Here is a 19,858-nt window from a genome sequence, read left to right as displayed (position 1 = left end):
CATCTGGAGGCTCAAAGTGACCAATTTCTGACCCAGTGAAAGTACACACCGAATCTACCTGAAGAACTTGCAGCAATATACCTATGGCTCACTTCTACTTTCATCCTCACAACCACCCACTAAGGTAGGCTACTGAACCAGCTGAAGGTCACCCAGTTTGCCATCAAGTAGGGGTTTGAGCAGTCTATCCAACATTCCAAACACTATACCTCTCTGTATCTCCATGTAATATTCCCGTACTCTGATTTTCCCTATACTCTGATTTTCATTCAATTTCAAGAAATGTTGTTTATGGTGGCAGCAAAGCAAACTACAATGAAGTCACTTCAGGCATTTTTCCTTAGTACCTTATGGAATGCAAAGAGATGGAAGGTGTCATTTTTGGAGCATTCATCTCTGCCCCAACATGTGATACTGGGAAACATTACTGAATACTAGGAAAATGTGTTTGCTGTGCAAGTTGTTGATAATTCTGAGTATTCACCCTTAACTGCCAAGGCCTGTGCCACAATAATGCAGCTTACAGTCAGGTGAGTAAACCCCAGAAACCACTTCCTGGAAAAATGTCATTATGTGTTTTTATTTAGCTGATGGAGATGATAGAATCTAGCTATCATATATCTAGCAACAGAACCTGATAATGTTCCTAATAATGGAGCAGGATGTTAAAGGCAAAATTAATTAATTAATTAATTAATTAGATTTCTATCCTATTTTCAAGACAATGTACACAATTCTCTTCCTCTCCTCATGACAACCCTGTGACGTAAGGTAGACTGAGTCAATGGCAGGCCCAAAGTCCTTCAGTAATTTTCATGCTTAGTGGGACCAGAGTCCCAATCCAACATTCTAACACTGACTTACTTACCTGTAACTGATGCTCTTTGATCAGTCACCTGCTCAGTTACAATTTTGACTATACAGAGACCTAAATCCCATTGGTAACATGAAAATAGCATAATAGCACATTCAACTCTATTTCTTATTTTAAAAAAGCACCTGAGTGAAATTTATTCACCTTTTCTGCTTTGCTTTGCACATGTATTTTCAAGGTATATACTTTCCAATAAGAAACAGCTGAATCCTATAAATGTCAAGGTATACCCCACTAAATTCAACAGAACTTACACCAAGGTAAATATGTCCAGGTTTGCACAAGAGTTACTAAAATAAGAAGAATCCATGTGGAGATGTGTTTCAGATCAGATGGATTTGTAAGGGACACAGGGCATAATTGAATGAACTCAACTTGTAGTAATGACTGATTTTTATTTTATTTCATTTTATTATTTTATTTATTTTCTATCCTGCCTTTTTCTCTTTTAAAGAACTCAAAGCAACATATATTATTCTCTTCCTCCTGCTCTCAATCTTATCCTCACAACAACAAGGTCAGCTGGGCTGAGAGTCTATGACTGACCCAAAATCACCCAGTTGGCTCAATGGCTGAGCAGGGAATAGAACCCAGATTGCCTGAGTCTCAGTCCCGCACTCTTAGCTGCTGCAACACACTAGCCCTTAGACACTATACCACACTGTCTCATAATTACAGTGGAGTTTCATTGGATAATTAACTCTTGCCATGTGTTCCTATGTGTGTGCAAGTGAGAGAGATTTAAGCGTGTACATTCTGCGTAAATTCTTCTAGTTTTATGAGGAAAAGCATGAAGCAGAATGAATCGCTACTTCTTCCTACTTCTCAAACAATGGCAAAAAAGTCAAAATAAAAAGTCATATAACTACTGAAATACTCAATTAAACAAGACATCATTTGGAAACAGTTTCTGTACAATTGTTTTATGAACTAAGCCTTTCCAAAGAACATTCAGGATTTTGCATGATATCAAATTATAACACATGCACTTAAAACAGCGTATCTATAACATTTTGAGAAACCAAATGATTTATAAACATTAGATGGATATTCAAGTCTGCCTGTTCCAGTTAGAAAGTTTCATTATTGTTTATACCTTATGTAAAAACTAAAAGTGATGTTACAAAAGTTGCCAAAACTTGCAAGAACAGTGAGGGACAGTGCTATGAAAGGAGCTAATTTGGGGCTGTTGAGCCTGTAATAGTAGTATCACTCCATTCTGTTTATAGAGCTACTCCACAAACTTTTACTAAAAATATGTGTGCGTTTTTAGGATCCAAAGAAACTATGTACTAGCAACTGAGTTACAGCTCAACAGCATGAAAGGGCTTTCTGATCCTACATAACAAAAGAACTCAGCAGCAACCACCTATGGAGAGGAATGTACTTCAAAGTGCCACAGAAAACTTGAAAAAACTCTCACATTTCTGTCCTATATTTTTTAAATGTAAATTATCAACACTAGATTTCTTTATTATTTACAAGTTTTGTATACTACATTCAATAAAATATCTAGCAGTGAACAATAGAGGGGAATATTACTTCTGCAGCTAATGCTACTAACAGAAATGTGGAATAAAACCTTTAAAAGCAGATTGTGCTAATAAAATTGGCTGGTTGGTTAGAGAAGGCTTGCTTAAATTAAAATGTCTTCATCAGATACCAAAAATGACATAATGTGGATGCTTGCCTGGCAGAGACAGGCAGGGAATTCCATAGGGAAACATTAGATCCATTAGGAACCACCTTCTTAGGTGACTTCCTGATGAATTCCTAACTGTATACAGCATTTGCTAATTGGATTAAAACTGTATGTGTTTAAAAAAAGACTCTGCTCTTCTCCCCAGTTCAGTCTCCCACACACCCCACATCTGCTCTGGAAAGTTCTGGAAGACTTTTGTGGATAAAGAAATGTGGGGAGTGCCTGGGGGAGATCAAATCCATGCCTTTCTATTCAGACTACTGCATTAGACCTCATTCAGGTGTTAACCCTGAATGCGTGAAGGTACAGTGTGCACTGGGAAGGTTGCATATGCTAAGATGCATCCATCTTCAACATGCTAACACAAGCCAGCTTTGCTTGTTCCATCCCAAAGCTTCCCATATTTAACCCAAAGGTTGGAAGGGAAAAGCAAATCATGTCTGGCTAAATACTTTTAAAGGAACTCTGCAGGATTCCTCATCACAAGGAACAGAGGAAGGTCAGGAGGGGTGGGGCTGTTGTGTGTGCCCCTGGCTCCAACAAGCTTTGTACTTTCCTATGTTAAAGCTGAACATCGGAATATGGCTTCTATTTTTATTCCAAGATGGGAAGCTAAGTGAATAGGAAAGGTAATTTGCCATTTATAAATTTAAAGAACTAGAACACTTCAAAATGGTAACACTGCAGTGCTATGGAGTAGGAGGTAGAATGCGGACTGGTGTTGTTATGCATCACAAAGGCAACTGCTGCTGATCTCCCTTGTTATAATGAAGCTATTGATAAACCACCTCTGTTTCAAGATTAATTATTTTTAAAATAAAACCATGCAGAAGTGGCAAAGCTAAGTAGCAAAGTTAACAGTCGGTTGATCTTCAAAACTTTTATCATTTAGATGCCAAAAAATATTTTCTTTGAAGATTTTCATAGCATGTTGAAAACAACTTGCTCAACAATAGAACGTAACCCAGATAAAACCCAGATATAGCTTTCTAGCATGAACTAGAGCGCTCAATCATGAATAACTGCATGCATGCTTATAATGTGGCAGAATTAGGACAGGGGTGCAAATGTGGATCTCTGAAGGCTCTAACCAGGCTCTCTGGGTTTCCCCAGAAGGCCACACCCCTTTCCTGGCCTGATCCCTTTCCTCCAAGCACTAATCTTTTGGTGGTCCCGTCATGCCATATTTTATGTCTAGTCTAAAGGGGGAGGGGAAATGCACAAAACTGGAATTCAATTTGGCAGTGTAGATATGTAATTTAGAATAAATGCCTTTTCTAAGGCTTAGTTATTGACAGTAGGAGCTATAAGATAAAATATATTATTTTTTTCATCCTGACCCTTTTACCTTTGCCTTACCCAATGCTGCAACGCAGTTTCTTTACAATGGAATTCTGCACCCAGACTGAAAGAGGTTCTACACTCCCAGACTAAGACTTAGATCAGGTACAAGGTGGTATTAATCCTGCAAATTGATACTGTGCAAGTCTATACTGCTGGAAACTTCAAACACAAATGGACAGTTGGTGATGGAAGAAAAGCCAAGGGCTGCATTGTCATTAAACACTTTATTCATACTAACTGCAAAAATGAAAAAGAGGAGTGTCAGCGAAGTCAGTTAACACATCTAAATATGAGATCATTCTGAAGTTATTACAAGACGCAGAGAGAGAGAGAGGGAGGGAGGGAGGGAGGGAGGGAGGGAGGGAGGGAGGGAAGGGTGGCCCCTAACACAAGCAAAAAGAAACCAAGATGGGTGAGATCAATCGTAACTTATCAAGCTATTCTGATCATTTAACTGGGAGTCTTCCTGCAATAAACATACCAAAATGTCATCAGTTCTTCCAGTTTAGCACACTTGCTTTCCCAATTCTGTAGTTACTTCATTTATTTATTCTCAGATCTGTGGACCATCTGTCAATCATGGCTCCTTAGGTGTTTAATAAAATTATCAAAGAGTGCAGAATTGTCCATCTAGGACATTACTATCTAGACTGGCTGGTAGTGACCCACCAGCTTTTCAGAGGGAGTCTTTTCTAGCCCTACCAGAAGATGCCAGTGATGCAAGCAAGAACTTCCCAAAACAGGAAGAAAGGAAGGATATTCTGCATGCTGAATAATAAGCTTTCTTTTGCTCTGTAGTTGTCCAGTATAACACCAAGTATGTTACATATGTGGCAGAAGCAATCGCACAACAGACATACTTCCTCCACAGCAACCCATAAAACCTTCAGTGTGAACAAGTTTCTCATGCATAGGCTTGTCTTTCCACTGAAAGCTCATGATGTAGCACAATAGGGCGTGCAAGCACACATCTCACTCCTAAGAACCACTACACATAGGACATAAACCCAGCCTCAACCAGATTTCTGAACAATGAGGATTAGCAGCAAATCAATATTAACAAGTAGGTCAGTAGCATAAGCTCTTAATGACTGGTCAGTGCATACACTTGTTTAAATCTCCCTTCAAGTTTATATTTAAAAAGTTAACCCATCAGAGTAAGTCCAGTATGAACAGAAAGCAACTTCAACTATTTATTTCAAAAGGTATCTAAGATAAGCTGAAACAAGTACTGTTGCAAAAGTCAACCTCGAGTGCTCAGTAATTATTAGGATGAGTCACCAAAGAACCATGGCGATATTCTATCACCCCATTCAAAGAGTCAAATATGTGAAAAGATTTTCTGTATAAAACATCTCCTTTCAGTAGAAGTGGCTGTATACTTTGAAACTGTATACTTTTTCAGTAAAAAAAGAAAAAGAAAAAAGTGAAAAGGCATCTTTAACACCAACAAATATATACAATAAAAAAAATGAAAGGGGTCCTTTCCCACTTAATCTCAGGTCACCAAGCATAAACCTAAAAACTCCAGAAGATGCTGGATTTTGATTATCTCCAAAAAGAAAGTCAACCCTAACCCCAACCCATCCTGGGGTCCCCATATGTTTTAGATGTCAAGTCCTATCAGTCCCACTGGCATGAAAAGGGATGTGGGGGAGATAATATGATGGCTCTCTCCATTTCAACTTCTATTGTGCATTACTGAAAATAACCTTCTAATCACATATTTATAAACATGAAGGGTAAAAGGTATGTGAGTCAAGCTTGCTTCCAAAATTTCAGCAGCTCCCTCCCTTATGTTATCCCATAACAAATCAACTACTGTGGTATCTGCTGGGACATTATATTAGAACTGCCTACAGTAGCACCACACACTTGCATGGTGTCTGTATAGACTAATCTACCTACACATTACAGACAAGATTTTTAACAATAGTAGGGGTTACGAGGTGAACTAACCAGAAAGATGACTCCACACCAGCTTCCAAATGGTTAACATGTTTATGTGGAATCCATTTTGTCAACCAATCTCAAGAAACAAAAAACGATCATGTTAATTTCTTTTCTACTCCTACAAGAAACACTGGCCACTGACTCAAATAATTGCTTGACCAAGATCAGCTCTGTAACTTACCATATAGTAATCAGCAAGTTCAGACAGCAAGTGTAAAAGCAAAATCTAACTACAGAGCTTTCTCATCAAAAATTCTTCTGGCATATTAGAAAGAAAGCACCTCAAAGTGTTATGCATCCCTAGCACTGAAGTGTCAGAAAAGCAATTAAATAATTTTATATTGAAAATACCTTATAGGACAAATAGATATTGGACAATTGCTATATTGTCCAATAGCTGAAGCTCTCTGGGCATTGCAATTAATGTAGAGGCAGATTCCATGCAATCATTCCAAATGCAGGAGATGTAAACTCAACATCCTATTCAGATGTAAATCTCTAATCACTGGCCTTAGGCAAATTCCTTAGCAGGAAGTTGTACATATCCCAAAGTTCCTTGGAATACGATGAGAAAGCAATCTGAATATAGACCTACAGTGCTTATTTCCTTCAAATGATACATGTATAAGTATTATCTGTGTGTGGTGATGGGGAGAGGCAATGAAATGTCGTGATTCACATACACACATTCTCTCTTGTTGCACAAAGCTGTTATTTGTCTCAAATGAGAACTTGTATTTGGATAGTCACTATCTCATCAGAGATCACCATCTTTTCCAGACATACCATAGTAGGTGTTGTAATTTCAGTCAAAAATAAATAAGGACTTGGAAGATAAGCAGCTACATTGTTCTCATCCAGGAACTCAAAATAGTTATGAAACATCTGATGACAATGTTTAAGAGGCCCAGTGATATAAAGCTACTGGAGAAGGGCAAATACATTTTAGACAGCAGTATGAGACATTATGGTTGAAAAATACAGCTCTTCAGATATCTAGTAAGGCACATTATATTGTGTCAGATACTCACAGTATGATGTGCCTTACTGAACAGTTGGCCTGTTGAGGCTCTTCCTCCATGGCAGAATCAGGGAGGAAGGAGGAGAGAACACAACCTCACTGGCAGGGCATATCAAGTAGGAGGAGGTAGCTAAGCAGAGAGAGAGAAACAGACAGAGAGAATGAGAGAGAGGTAGATTAGATCTTAAACGTCCTTACTCAGATACCTATTTGGAAAGTGAGTAAGAGGATACTACTCCCACCCACTCCCATGTCACAGTTTCCATCACCCTCTGCATGTGAAGGACAAATTTCTCCTCTATCCCTGGTGGCTCTGAAGTCTTGAACATCCACATACAGTAGGTGCCAGAAACTGAGTCCAAGGAAGGTAGTACATCAGCCCTAGCCAGCTTAGTTACTGCGGAGAGATGAATGAATGATAACTTTTCACCTCAATGTGCTAACTTTGGCAAGTACCGAGAATGTTTCTGAGAGTGGGATACTTTCAAGTAGCCTTCCACCAATATTTCTAAGGTGAAATGGTAAATCTACTTAAGCATTAAAGTAATACCTATCATATTAAATAAGAAAAAAAGAGTTTTCTATTGAGCAAAAGACAATGTGGCAGCAGAGCAGAAGCTCAGATAAGCAGCTCAATCCTGTGACAAAATCTTTTACTATAAGATGGGAAATTCTCCTAAAAGCAAATGGGCATTTTTGCAAAATAGGTGAAAAAAAGGGAAGAGTCCTTATTTGGAGCTGCACCATATCAGAGTGTTACTGAAATGAGAACAGTAGTATGTCAAAAATTGCAAACTGTAGAAATAGTCTCACAGGGCTAAGTGAATATAGGTTTCCTATTTGCAAATAGAGAAGTATGGGCGAGAGGGTGGAAAGGAGGGAAAACAAAGCATATACTTGGGAAATTTTCCAAAGTTCTCACCAGAAAATCCAGCTCAGTGAATAGTAAATAAACTTTAAAATATTAACACTAGATGCACAGCTGCACCTACAATTGTATTGATGGGCAGAAAAGTGGAGGAGGCATTTTGCCAAAACAATTCAGGGAATTTCAGTCCCCCTTCCCCACAACGGTTCCAGGGAGTCCAAAAAAGGAGGAATCCCCCCCACCCTGGTGATAAATTTAGTGAGAAATTTCAACCCAGCATTACATAACCACCTTTCAGAAACAAGTTCCTGTGCCCTGCTAGGAGAAGAGCTAGTAATGAGGAGGAGAGGGTGGGGGAGCTACTTCCTGAATGCTCTTATATATAAATAAGGCTGCTATTGATAAAGATAAGTTAAAGCAGTTGCAGAATATGCAAAGGTTCAAATGGGAACCTCTGGAGCTTAGTATTCACATACTAAGTATCACATTTAGTGATTTCTTCCCCCCCCCCACCAACCCAAAATAAGCTGCAAGAACCAAATCAGCAAGATTTTAGTCAGCGATACTGAGTCACAAGCTAAAAGACAAAAAAAAGTGGGAGGGGGGAGGGAGCAGTCAGTGGACAGAGGCAACTGCTCATACCAGAACTCCTACTTACTGAATGAACCTTTTCAACATGCTTTCAAATTAGCCAGATAAGGCAGCCCAAACTGGGATCAAAAAATGCTGGTGAGGAAACTGAAAAATGCTTCTCTAGGCCTCAATGGACAGCTTCTCACAGATAAAGCTCCAACTACACAACTTGGAAAATTGAGCTGCCTCTAAGAATTACTCAAACAGTGCTCACACTGCTTGAAAACATTTGCTACAAAACTGGTCATTGTGCAAAAGAAACCGTATTTATGCACTTATGTTTCCTTTCCAAAACTCCAGTCCCAACACCACAGACGTCTTGATTCTTTCATACAGTTCTTGTCTTGATTTTCTGTTACTGTGTGGTATATTAAGGCTCAAGTGTTATCTAAAGAAGCCACAAATTTGGAGTTTGGAATTGATCAGAAACAAAAAGGAAAGCAGCTCTATTTTCTTAGACTTCCAGAATTTGGAAACAATTGACAAACAATTGACAAAGCACTACTCTCAAAGTATTAAAATACAGATAGAATTCAGAAACCACAAACAAAGTTTCCTATTCAACTGACAAAAATAAAACCACAGTTCTACCTGTAGGTTTCCAACACTGAGAACCCACTCTTACCAAGCTAGGAGGTGCAACTAAGGCCAGAGTCAAGAAATGTCAAGAATTCAAAATGTGCCTAATATTGGCACATGCATAGACAACAGGCTGAAAATGGAGAGAGAAAGAAAAGTGGAGCTTGTGATGCTGTCCCACTCAAGGGAGCCTCACTGGCTGATGTGGCAGGACAAAAATCCAATCAATCAATCATGCAGAGGAAAATGAAGCAGACTATTAGTATAAAAGGGCATGTCAAATAAGGAAGAATAGGGAGAATAGTTTCCTGCACAACCTCAGGAAAAAGTAAATAACATATGGTTCCAATTCAGAGCACTGAACTGTTAATACTAATGAAGAATAAGACATGGTTATAAAGTAAGAGTCACTGGTAGCACAGAGCTTGACTTTCAGAACATTGATGGACAGTTAGCCTTTCCTAACAAGGCTTCTTTGTCATCCCATAGATCCAGGTTGTAGAACCTCAGCTCACTCTTAGGAGGTATGTGTACAGTTGCAGTATGACAGCAATTATTTGTGTTAGAAAGCTATACACCAACCAGTGCAGAAGTGTAACATTCAAAAGCAACTGCAAAGACAGTTTTCATAGCTCATAGCAAGGAGGTCAAATAAGGCAACAGTCACCATTCTTGCTGGCCTCAAAAACTGTGATCCGAAAGGACATTAAACATTAGCCTCAGGATATCATTAACTTTTGTTTTCAGCTGCTACAGTTTGTAGCTTTCTAAGGAAGGTTATAATTGGGTGGCTTATTAGCTAATCAGGTTTAATAATGGTAACTTGGGAACAATCTACTTAGAATAGACATAGCACAAGATGCTGGGCATTGTTTTCAACTATAAAAATACTTACTGAAAAATAATGTGTAGCATTTCACAATAATCACCTACAATGTTTGAAAAAAACCACCATAGTAATCCAACACTGGAAACAAGATAGCCAATTTGCTCCAGTTATTAAAACACAAACAAAGTACAAAAACTAAACATGAATGTTACTATATGGCTATCAAGTCATCTCTGACTTATGGTTACCCTAAGAGTGAATGCCCTTCAAAAAGTGCTGCCTTTGACAGCCCTGCTCAGCTCTTGTAAACTCAATGGAATTGATTCATCTCATAATTGGTCTTCCTTGTCTTTTTCTGCCTTCGCCCTTTCCCAGCGTGCCTTCTCCAGTGAGACATGAAACATGAATACATGAGAAAATTGTTCTAGGCTTACATAATAAAATAAACCTATTGCAACTCAGGAAGCAGTAACTAGTCGTCTTTTAGATATTTTGACTTAAAACTTCCATCAGCCCTAGCCAGTATAGCCAACAGTGAGGGATGCTGGCAACTGTAAGGCAAAATGTCTGAAGGACCATAAATTGCCCACCTCAGGTGTAACAGGTTAATGTATTTTGTGTCACATAACACAAAAACTAGTGTAAAAGGTCTGGGTTTTTACCACTATCCAATAAAACAGCTATTTACTGTTCTTGGCTGTTCTATAATTTCATTGTTTATATTATAATGCACTGTCTGAACAGCTTTGGAAATGGTTTAGTTTCATGAACTCAAAAGTTTGCTGCACTTTCATATTACTAATGCATCCAACAGGGAAGCCTTTTATCACTTGGGTTTTCCCAGTTCTGATGACCATGTGCAATGTATTCATCTCCTCTCAGACTCATGTATATTATGACTTCTCATCTCAAGGGCTACAGAATTCACAATCAACACATCTGAATGTTGTTAAGGAAGTAACTTTACTAAGAACTTGTGAGCACAAATTCCGTAATTGCTACCAGAATTTTCAACATCTAAATGTTGAGTGATTTGGCAAAAGAAATTAAGTGGGCAAGGGGAATCCCAGAAAGGTTTACTATCACAACTGCTGTACCAACATTTAATGTTGGAGTGTATTCAGCCTGCCATGCATCTGAACATTAATTATCCTCTACAGAAAAACTGGTTCTTATATATATAATTTGTTTAAAAGCTTCCCATTAGCAACATGCTCTCTAAATATATGAAACCATAAACAATCTCATCACCAACTGTTTAACCAGCACCACTTATAGCATGTTTACTGAAATCTAGTACACACCATGTCTGGTCACTTTCCCTCAAGTACATTATTCTTCTACCAATACATGCAACCAAACATAAAAAGATGTCTTTTACATGGTCAGATATCTGGTCCATCTTGCCCAATACATGCTAAATATCCTTTAGCAAGCCATGAAACATCTTTTCCAACTCTGCTGTTTGAACTCTTTTAAAGCAATGATGTCAAAGATTTATTCATAGTGCAAGTGCACTCCACAATAAATCGTGGCCCCTGACTTAACCCTCAGTACTTTAAGAAATCTTCTGCTGGAGAAAAAGTACAAATTTTATATACAGGATGTGCACACAATAATTTATCATATTCTGATCTGAGATCCAATCAATATAAATAGGTACACATATTTGTTATCTAATAGAGTAATCCTATGGCCCCTAGACAGCATTTAGCAGAAAGGTCATCACACAAACAACCTTGACCCCTTTTTTCTTCCTCTTGTAAAGAAACCAGGCTGGCTTCCTTTTATGCTGCAATTACAAAAACAGGTATATGTAGACAGGGTGCTAATAACCTCTGTGAACCACTTGGCAAGACGGAATAAATTAGTGATGGATTACAATAATGGCTACTTATGGTTGCTTCCACTGTAGTAATGGAAGTAGACTTCCCTGCCACAGAATGATATATAGAGAGTCAGGAGGTTGTGCTGAATGAGGTGAGCTATGACACTGAGAGGGATTGCCAAAAGTCAGATAGATGGATTTTTTGCAAGCAAAGCCCTCCATCCCTTGCAAGGCAGATTCGAGATCCCACCCCTGAGCCATATAAGCATACAACTGAAAACAAATTGTGTTTCTCTGTACCACTATGCTGAGGAATTGTCATATTTCTAATGTTTTTAAACTATGCTTTTAAACTATACTTTGAACAAGATCCTTTCCCAAATACCCATAATCAATATGCTGTGCAGCTCTGGCAATACACTTAATACACACATAGTTCTATTTGGCATTGCCATGAAATTTGCTATGCAAGACACAACAGACAAATAATCAACACTAACAATGAGCTATATTTGAGAACATGCGATCTTGAGTTTTTAAAAAGGCTGAAAATCAATTAGATTCTGCTAATACACATTTTTATCCTTACTGGAAGTAAGCATTTGTCAGTATATATTTCTTTTCTGCCAATTATGCCAGCAGGAATTCCTGGTCAGAAATTAAGAAGCATGGTTAATACTTGGCATACTGTGGTTCATTTCTGTTACTGATTTTAAGCATTCCACTATTTACCAAGGACAAATAATAATCTTCTTAGGTCAGGATATAATTATAAACATAAGCAACAAAAGTATTAACATTATTCAGCTGTCAACTTACTATCAATGGAAATTATAAACAAAACCTAACAAAAAAAATCCTGACTGAATGGAAACATACTCATAAGCTCATACTTGAATTTAAAGAGCACTCTATGATCATCACCAGTATAAAACAAAATCATAAATCCAGCTTTCTAGGGCCTGCCTCTGTGCAAGAGAACTGGAGAATGGCCAGCATGACACCATTTTTTATAAAGTGATCCAGGAAATTTACAGGCCAGTTTGCTTAATGATTCTTCTTGGTAAATTCTTTGAAAACATTATTAAAGAAAAAAATAGACAGTATATAGTAGAGTAATCTTGAAGGGAAAGAATCAACACGACTCTCACAAAAGTCCTGTCTTACTAGCTCTTTAAAATTCTTTAAGTGTCAAGAAATATGCAGACAAGGATGGATTTACAAGTATGTATTTATTTATCTATTTGGGTAATTTTTACCCTGTCCAATACCCAGTGGGTCTCAGGACGGCAACATGATCCAGAAACTGAACAAGTTAAAACATGTATAATAAGCTGGATGCAGAACCTTGGATAATAAATATACTTCCATCAATGGGAAACTTTATGGAAAGGAATAAAATTCACTTGCTTGCTTGCCTGCCTGCCTGCCTTACTTACATACTTACATCTTGGATTTCTACCTCACCATATTAGTGCCCTGGATGGGTTGCAACAATAAAATAATAAATATGATATAATGTTAAGAAAGAATTGGTACAAGATGTTCTTCCATTGGTATATCACCTCTAAAGATATATTTAAAAAAGGAAATGTAAAGGAAATATAAAGGAGTAGAAGGAGATATAAGGGAGTGGAAGGGACTTTACTGAAATTCTGAAAATTAAATTTCCGATGAATGCTAAGAATATGCTGGAGTATTTTACCAGAAATTCTCACAAGAAATATGGGAGAATTATTTAAATATATGATAACTTCAGACAAAGTTATAAATGCAACAAAATGAAAAACAGAATACTGTCCAACCAGTGCACATGGGAAGAACAAGTTAGCTGAATATGCAGTTATGGCAAAATTAACCAGCTATGTAAATAGTAGACCAGTTAAAAAATTCAACAATTGGAAGCTTATTATATATATTTTACTTAATAACTGAGATGAAAAAATAGAGTTTAAATAAGGATGATTTATCTGATACAACTTCTAATAAGTAATAAAATGGAAATTCAGTTAATGGATTTAGTGATAAATGGAAAGCATATTAATTTTTATTTGTTAATTGAGGAAAAAAATGAATCTTTGGATATCAGTAATGCATTGTTCTCTAAAATAAGGAAGGGAGATAAAGGGAAATGAGTGAAGATTGGAGGAGGACAGCAAGCCGGAAGAATATTTGTAATTGTAATTGGTTTGTGGATGTGCTGTGAGATGAATTATAGCTTACTGCTGTCTATGTTAAAGCAATTGTTCATGTGAAATTATTAGTTTTATCTGGCTAATTACTGATTTAACTAGAATCATAAAATCATAAAAATTAGTTATTTTCCTTATTATTTACAAAAAAATAAAAATAAATATGCAGACAGAAGTAATATGTTTGACTTTGTTTATTTGAACCTCCTAAAGGCTTTTGAAAAAGTGCTTCACCAAAGACTCTGAGTAAATTTAGCAGTCATGGACTCTAAAATAATCTTATGGATTAGTAGTGTTGTAGAGCAGGAAGCAAATTGAGAGTCATGTTGGCTATGGAGGATGGCATATAAGAGCTTGTATAAAACAAATAGACAAACAAATATGCAAAGAGTAGGAATAAATGGAACATTCTCCCAATGGAGGGATACAGGCAATGGGGTCCCAGAGGAATTTGAACTGGAACCCAAGCTTTTCAATTTATTCATACAAACATTGGAATGAGGAATCAGCAGTGAAGTTGTCAAGTTTTTGACACTGAATTATTTAGAGTCTAAACTAGAAAGGAATGATTTGAAGCTTCAATATAACTGACAGTGAAATGGGCATCAAGCTTTGGCTGTAAGCAATTGTAAAGTGATTAAAGCTGAGGCAAAAAATCCCAACCAATTAATGGGAACTCAGGTAATAGGATCTCAGACAGTGGCAATTGACCAAGAAAGAGTTCTTGAGTGAGTGGTGGGCAGTTCAATGAAATTTTCAACCCAGCAGTTACTGTGAAAAAGGCAAACTCCTTGTTAGGCACAATTAGAAAAGGAACTGAAAATAAAACTGCCAATATCACACTCCTTTCATGCACATCTATGAAAAAAATCATACTTCAGAGTACTGTGTACCTAAAATGGATATTGACGAATGAGGGGGAAAGTACCCTTAGGTTGATCTAGTATGGTTCTTTTGTTTTTGTGACTACTTCCTAAAAAGAAGGGCTTTGTTTTTTCAACACATTATACTCTTAAGTTCATTCTCTCTGGAAGCCTCTTTTGCCTAAACAGAGGATAAAAATAAGAAGTAAGTTTCAGCGTCATCTCTCTGACTTGCCTAAGAAGTGTACCCTCATTTAAATTATTCTTCAGGATTCCTGTCCCACCATATCAATGGAGGTCTTTCTGACAACCATTATATAAAACTAGATTAAGAAAGTAATCTGTTTCCAGGTTGAGAAGCAGCTACAACATTCGCATAAAACTTAGAATCCCATCTAAATCACCATGTTAGACAAGGCAGTAACTTGAATAACAACATCAATAATAGGCAACAAATGTCATCCATTACTAATCTAACTCTGTAATGTACCACCACATGAGAGTGTGGGTTCGTTCTAGGACATAGTCCCTGCTCATGTGGGCCAGTGATGAGGCCAGTAGCTGGGCTCTCCAAAAACCAAGCATATACCTTAGCAGAAGCCCCAGAAACTGATTAAATAAGAAGGCAGTACCCTAGTGAAGAGTTCCATGGATGAACAAGTTCCTCTAATTGTGTACCACTGGGAAGAATACAACAATAACAACAACAGATGCAAGAGGCAACAGTCTGAGCAATTTATATGACAAAGCCTGAATACTGCCTAATAAACTATTCCAAAACCATTGAGGTAACGAGTGAGGTATAGACTACTTTAACATGAATGTGAAGCAGCCTGTGATTCTAGGAAAGGAAAGGAAAGAGACTCTATGCATTTCCTCATTTGAAAAGATATCAGTTGATAGGACATGTGGAACAGTGAGTGTTTCTCAAGCTAGTGCACAATATAGATGTTTTTATCAACAGGTGCAATCATATCTCCCCCACTGGTCATGTGGGCTGGGGCAGACAGGAGTTGAGTCCAAAACATGTGAAGAGAACCAGATTGAGAAAAGCTGTTTTCAGTGGTTGGTTGAAAGCAGCTTTGGAATTTTCAGAAGCAGCCAAAGAACACCTATACCAGCCTTCTGTATGCATAATCCAGAGGAAGACTCAAAGACAAAATATTCAGTTTCTAATGTTGAATATGCTCCCCAGAGAGGTCCGCCTGGCGCCGTCGTTATTTGTTTTTCGGCGCCAGGTGAAGACCTTTTTATTTAAACGTCATTTTAATTGTTAACAATATTTACTTATTTATCTGGCCAGGGCGACTTCTTTTCTTTTCTTTTATAATTTTTCTTTTATAACTTCTTTTATATCGTTTATATTTTTTATTTATTTTATATTATTAATTTTAATTTTATTTTGTTATTTTTGTATTGTATTGTATTTTATTGTGTTGTAAGCTGCCCAGAGGCTTCGGCAAGGGGGGGCATAGAAATGTTCTGATGATGATGATGATGATGATGTCTGTCTTGACAATTGTTGTACTAGCATAAACCAAAACTTGTGAAATGTAACTAACACAACAGAAAAGTGATAGTTCCCCCTGACATTTGGTGGCATCATGGCAAAAATGAGGGGTCATTTTTCTTCAGAGCAATGTGTGCAAAGTTACATTACATAAGCATTGATTGATGCAATTGCAAAGTCATCAGCACTAGCACTGGGGCAGTCCTGGACACCACCCAAAGTTTTCCACATCTAAAGCTTCCACATTCCCTCCATACAACTAACTTGGTCTTGTGTAGTCTCTCTCACAGTTTCTCACTGTCCAAATCTGTTTTTTCAGAAGAATATCAGATTGACCTTGGAAATTGTGAGCATTCTCTGGGTACTGAAAAAGGGTTAGAGCCCATTTTGTTTAAACTTGCTGAAATTACATTTTTAAAAGAGATTTATGCAACAAGTGTTTAACAAGGAAGCTGTTCCATATTTCAGGAGAAAAGCTCCTAATCTTCCCCTCTTGAGTCCTATAATTTCCATTCAATCTGTCAAAGAATGAGAGGGATGGGAACATTCACACGGGCCTTCCGCTTTGAAGCAGAATTTCTCCAAAACACACTTATAGCCAAAATTCCTTCCCGTTATCCACTTCCTGTGCATCCAATCCAAACCCTCCCTGCTCTCCTTATAAATGTTCCTTAATAACCTGCTGTCATGGCTCATTGTATGTGGGCTCTTAAAGGCTGCGTAATCCAAACATATTTACTGCATCTTTAGTTATCAAAAAGACAAGTATTCTGCCCTAAGCAAATTGCACTCTCCTTTTGTGAAGCTCTCTGAACATTCTGGGTTAAAATATGCAAAGCTTTTGGAAGAGTACCAAACACCCAGGCAGCTCCCTCACTTAAGTCAAGTGTGCAGCTACATGAACTATTTCCAATACTTGATTCTATCTACACCAACAGGGTTCTTTTCCTTCCTGAAACAGTGCCATTTCCCCCCTTCGTTATTTACAGAAAGAGACATCTCAAAATTCTATTTTGTGGTTATAAGGCTTTTGAGTTGAAATTACGCACCTCTTTCAGCATAGTTATAGATAAGTACAGGGGTGCCCAATGTCAGGGGGCCAATTTCCTCCCACTGGAACAACAAGGGGGACATACAACTGTTTTCCTCAAAACAAGAAAAAAATAAAACTTTTTGGCTGCTATTATGCTACCGAATTTCTGAAGCAAATTCAGCAGCAGGGGGCAGAGACAATGGAGCAGCAGAACAAAAGCCAGAGGAGGGCACATGTTGCCCACTCCTGGCCTAGCAGAAGGTGTCTTTACAAACTAGACCTTCCACCTGTGCTCTTTCAAATACATTTCAGTTAAAGGCTATTTGTCTCACTTGTACCACCCTGGATCCCACAGTCATCAAAATCTTAACCCATACCTATACACAGTATTTCTACATCTATTTGATTATTAAGCTAACTGCTGTTTGAAATGCTAAGGCCAGTTTCAGATGTAGCATTCCTACAAACTAAGATTTGTAAAGAGCAAGAAGGAGAAACAACCATGTCTCTTATTTAAAGTTTTTATATACCATCAATTCATTACAAAATCTCAAGATGGTTTACACAGATGGTTTCCCCTTTGCTCCTGCCTGTACAGGCCTGGTTAGAGTGAAGTTCCTTGTTCTTAATTCAAAAGATCCCCATGACTTTCAAACTAGGGAAGAACCATTCAAGTTCTTACTACAAAGTATTCACCACTGGTTTGTTAAAGTATAAGTATTCTGGTCAGATATTACAAAAAAAAAATGGAGATTTAACAAACCAGTAACAAACTTGCATGTTTAGCATACAGGAGGAGGAAGAAGCATAAGAGCATTCACCTGCAGTCCCAAAACTGTAGTCTACAGAATGAAACTGATCTGTGAAACCAACCAACCACTTGAAGAAGAAAAAGAAGCTCTAGGAAAGAGAGTAAAGAACTAATGTATTTCTCAAAATTAATAGCAGATATAAGATAACATATAACTCTCCATGCCATTTAAAACATACACACTAGCATTGCATGAAGCTAAAGTATTTAGAAGAAATCACATTGTTAGTCGTTTAGCAAGTGATGCATTATTAAAACCAAAACAAAACTATTTGCACTTGAAATGATGTTTCCACTGAATTGTTGAGACTACCAAAATAAAAGCAAAAACCCAAGTTCGGGCTTTATCTCACTGTTCCTCTGAAACACAAGCAGTTTACTGGGGTTCTTCAACAACTCTGTCTGGTAATTTTTACTTTGGATTTCATGAGGAGAATTAACAAATTATTAATTACAATAATCCAGTTCTACAGTACTAATTCTGACTCTCAGGAAATGATCTACTTCACCCACCAGCACTCATAGGAAGAGGAGTGGCTGAGGTGGCCGGGGGAGGGGGGGGATCCATGTTCTACTGGTATCTCCCTATTACCCTTAGAAACTGAGGCACGAAAACCACGGGCAGAATAGACCTCCCCTTACCCCTGCAACACCCCCCCCCTGCAGAAGGGGGAGTTCTGTTGCACAAGAAGTCTGTTAACCACAGCGCCATACTTCTCTAAGTCTGCCGTATGAGGTGTATTTGGTTGGCAGCCTTATCTGCCAGTTCTGCAACTCATCCATGCCATGCACTGTAACACTAACATTATGTGTTACATGGACGGTATGCAACAAATATGGCGATGCCCACAGCAAAGGGAAAAATCACTCTGTGATACTATTTTGATGTAAAAACTTCTGCTTAAAGGATAAAAAAGAATATATGAACAAGTACATTGTCTTCCAACAATGGAAGTTTATATTTATTGCAAGTGCAAACGTTTATTACAATTTGTATTTTATTCAACAACACTAACGTGCCACCCATCAGCAAAGGTATGCAGAATGGCTTACGATACCTCCAAAAAATATCAATATTGACAGTAACACACAATTTTAACTTCAATCAATTATCTTGAAATAAAAGACAGAAAATAAAACAATTCTCACCTAACTGCTTAGCATTTATTTAGCACTGTAAGGATCAGCAACACTTCATATACACTGCCTTAATAAGCCTTACAATAGCCCTAAGGACTGGGCCTGCATTATAATCAAATTGAAGGAGTCAAGAGGCCAGGCTAGAATGGTATGTCCAAGCCCTACTTGTGACTTGATGGCAACCTAGTATTTCCCTTTGTCCCATAGCTCTAGCTGTGTCCTATAGGAAGTTCCTTTGACATTATTTACTACAAGAAATTCACAGCATGGTACAAAAGTGTCATGCTAGAGCAGGCAAGCAGCAGTCCTTACATTATCAATGCCCCTAACTGTGTGCTTGGCAGAACAAGCTGCAACCTTCACTTTCCACTCACCAATAGCAAGTGCTGTTTTCAAGAGTTACTTTTGGAACATAAACCACTTCAACATAAGAGGGAGAATGTTTTTGTGGGCACAGCATAAAGGCAAGAATGCCCACAGACATGATCAGACATGTAGTATTTTGGTACAGATGTACCCATGGCCATGTTTATGTTGTACAGTATCACAGCAAACAGCAAAACTAATTATAAAGCTACTGAGATTTAACAAACCTCTCTGTAATTGTTATCCATATCATATGCAGTATATTATTTCCACAGCTGACTTTCTTCTATAATCAAAAGGGCTGGCTGCCTA

At 37.8% G+C, this 19,858-nt stretch overlaps 1 protein-coding gene across 4 annotated transcripts in view; it reads right to left on the bottom strand.

The window, feature by feature from the left end:
• The window catches only part of RAP1A (RAP1A, member of RAS oncogene family), a 106,777-nt gene that overhangs the window by 55,195 nt on the left and 31,724 nt on the right, over positions 1-19,858 (bottom strand). The window contains exon 1 of one of the 4 annotated variants that reach the window (XM_044447156.1): positions 6,905-6,990. The exons of the other annotated variants lie outside the window; for them this stretch is intronic. The gene's annotated coding sequence lies outside the window, so the exon portion shown is untranslated. Of the gene's footprint in view, positions 1-6,904; positions 6,991-19,858 lie in introns of those variants that run through there. 4 annotated transcript variants of the gene reach the window in all.

The sequence above is a fragment of the Varanus komodoensis genome, unplaced genomic scaffold (assembly GCF_004798865.1).
Source record: "Varanus komodoensis strain SLA01 unplaced genomic scaffold, ASM479886v1 scaffold1, whole genome shotgun sequence".
NCBI classification, from domain to species: Eukaryota; Metazoa; Chordata; class Lepidosauria; order Squamata; family Varanidae; genus Varanus; species Varanus komodoensis.
The sequence above is the reverse complement of the archived record's forward strand: the minus strand, read 5'-3'. Positions and strand labels throughout refer to the sequence as shown.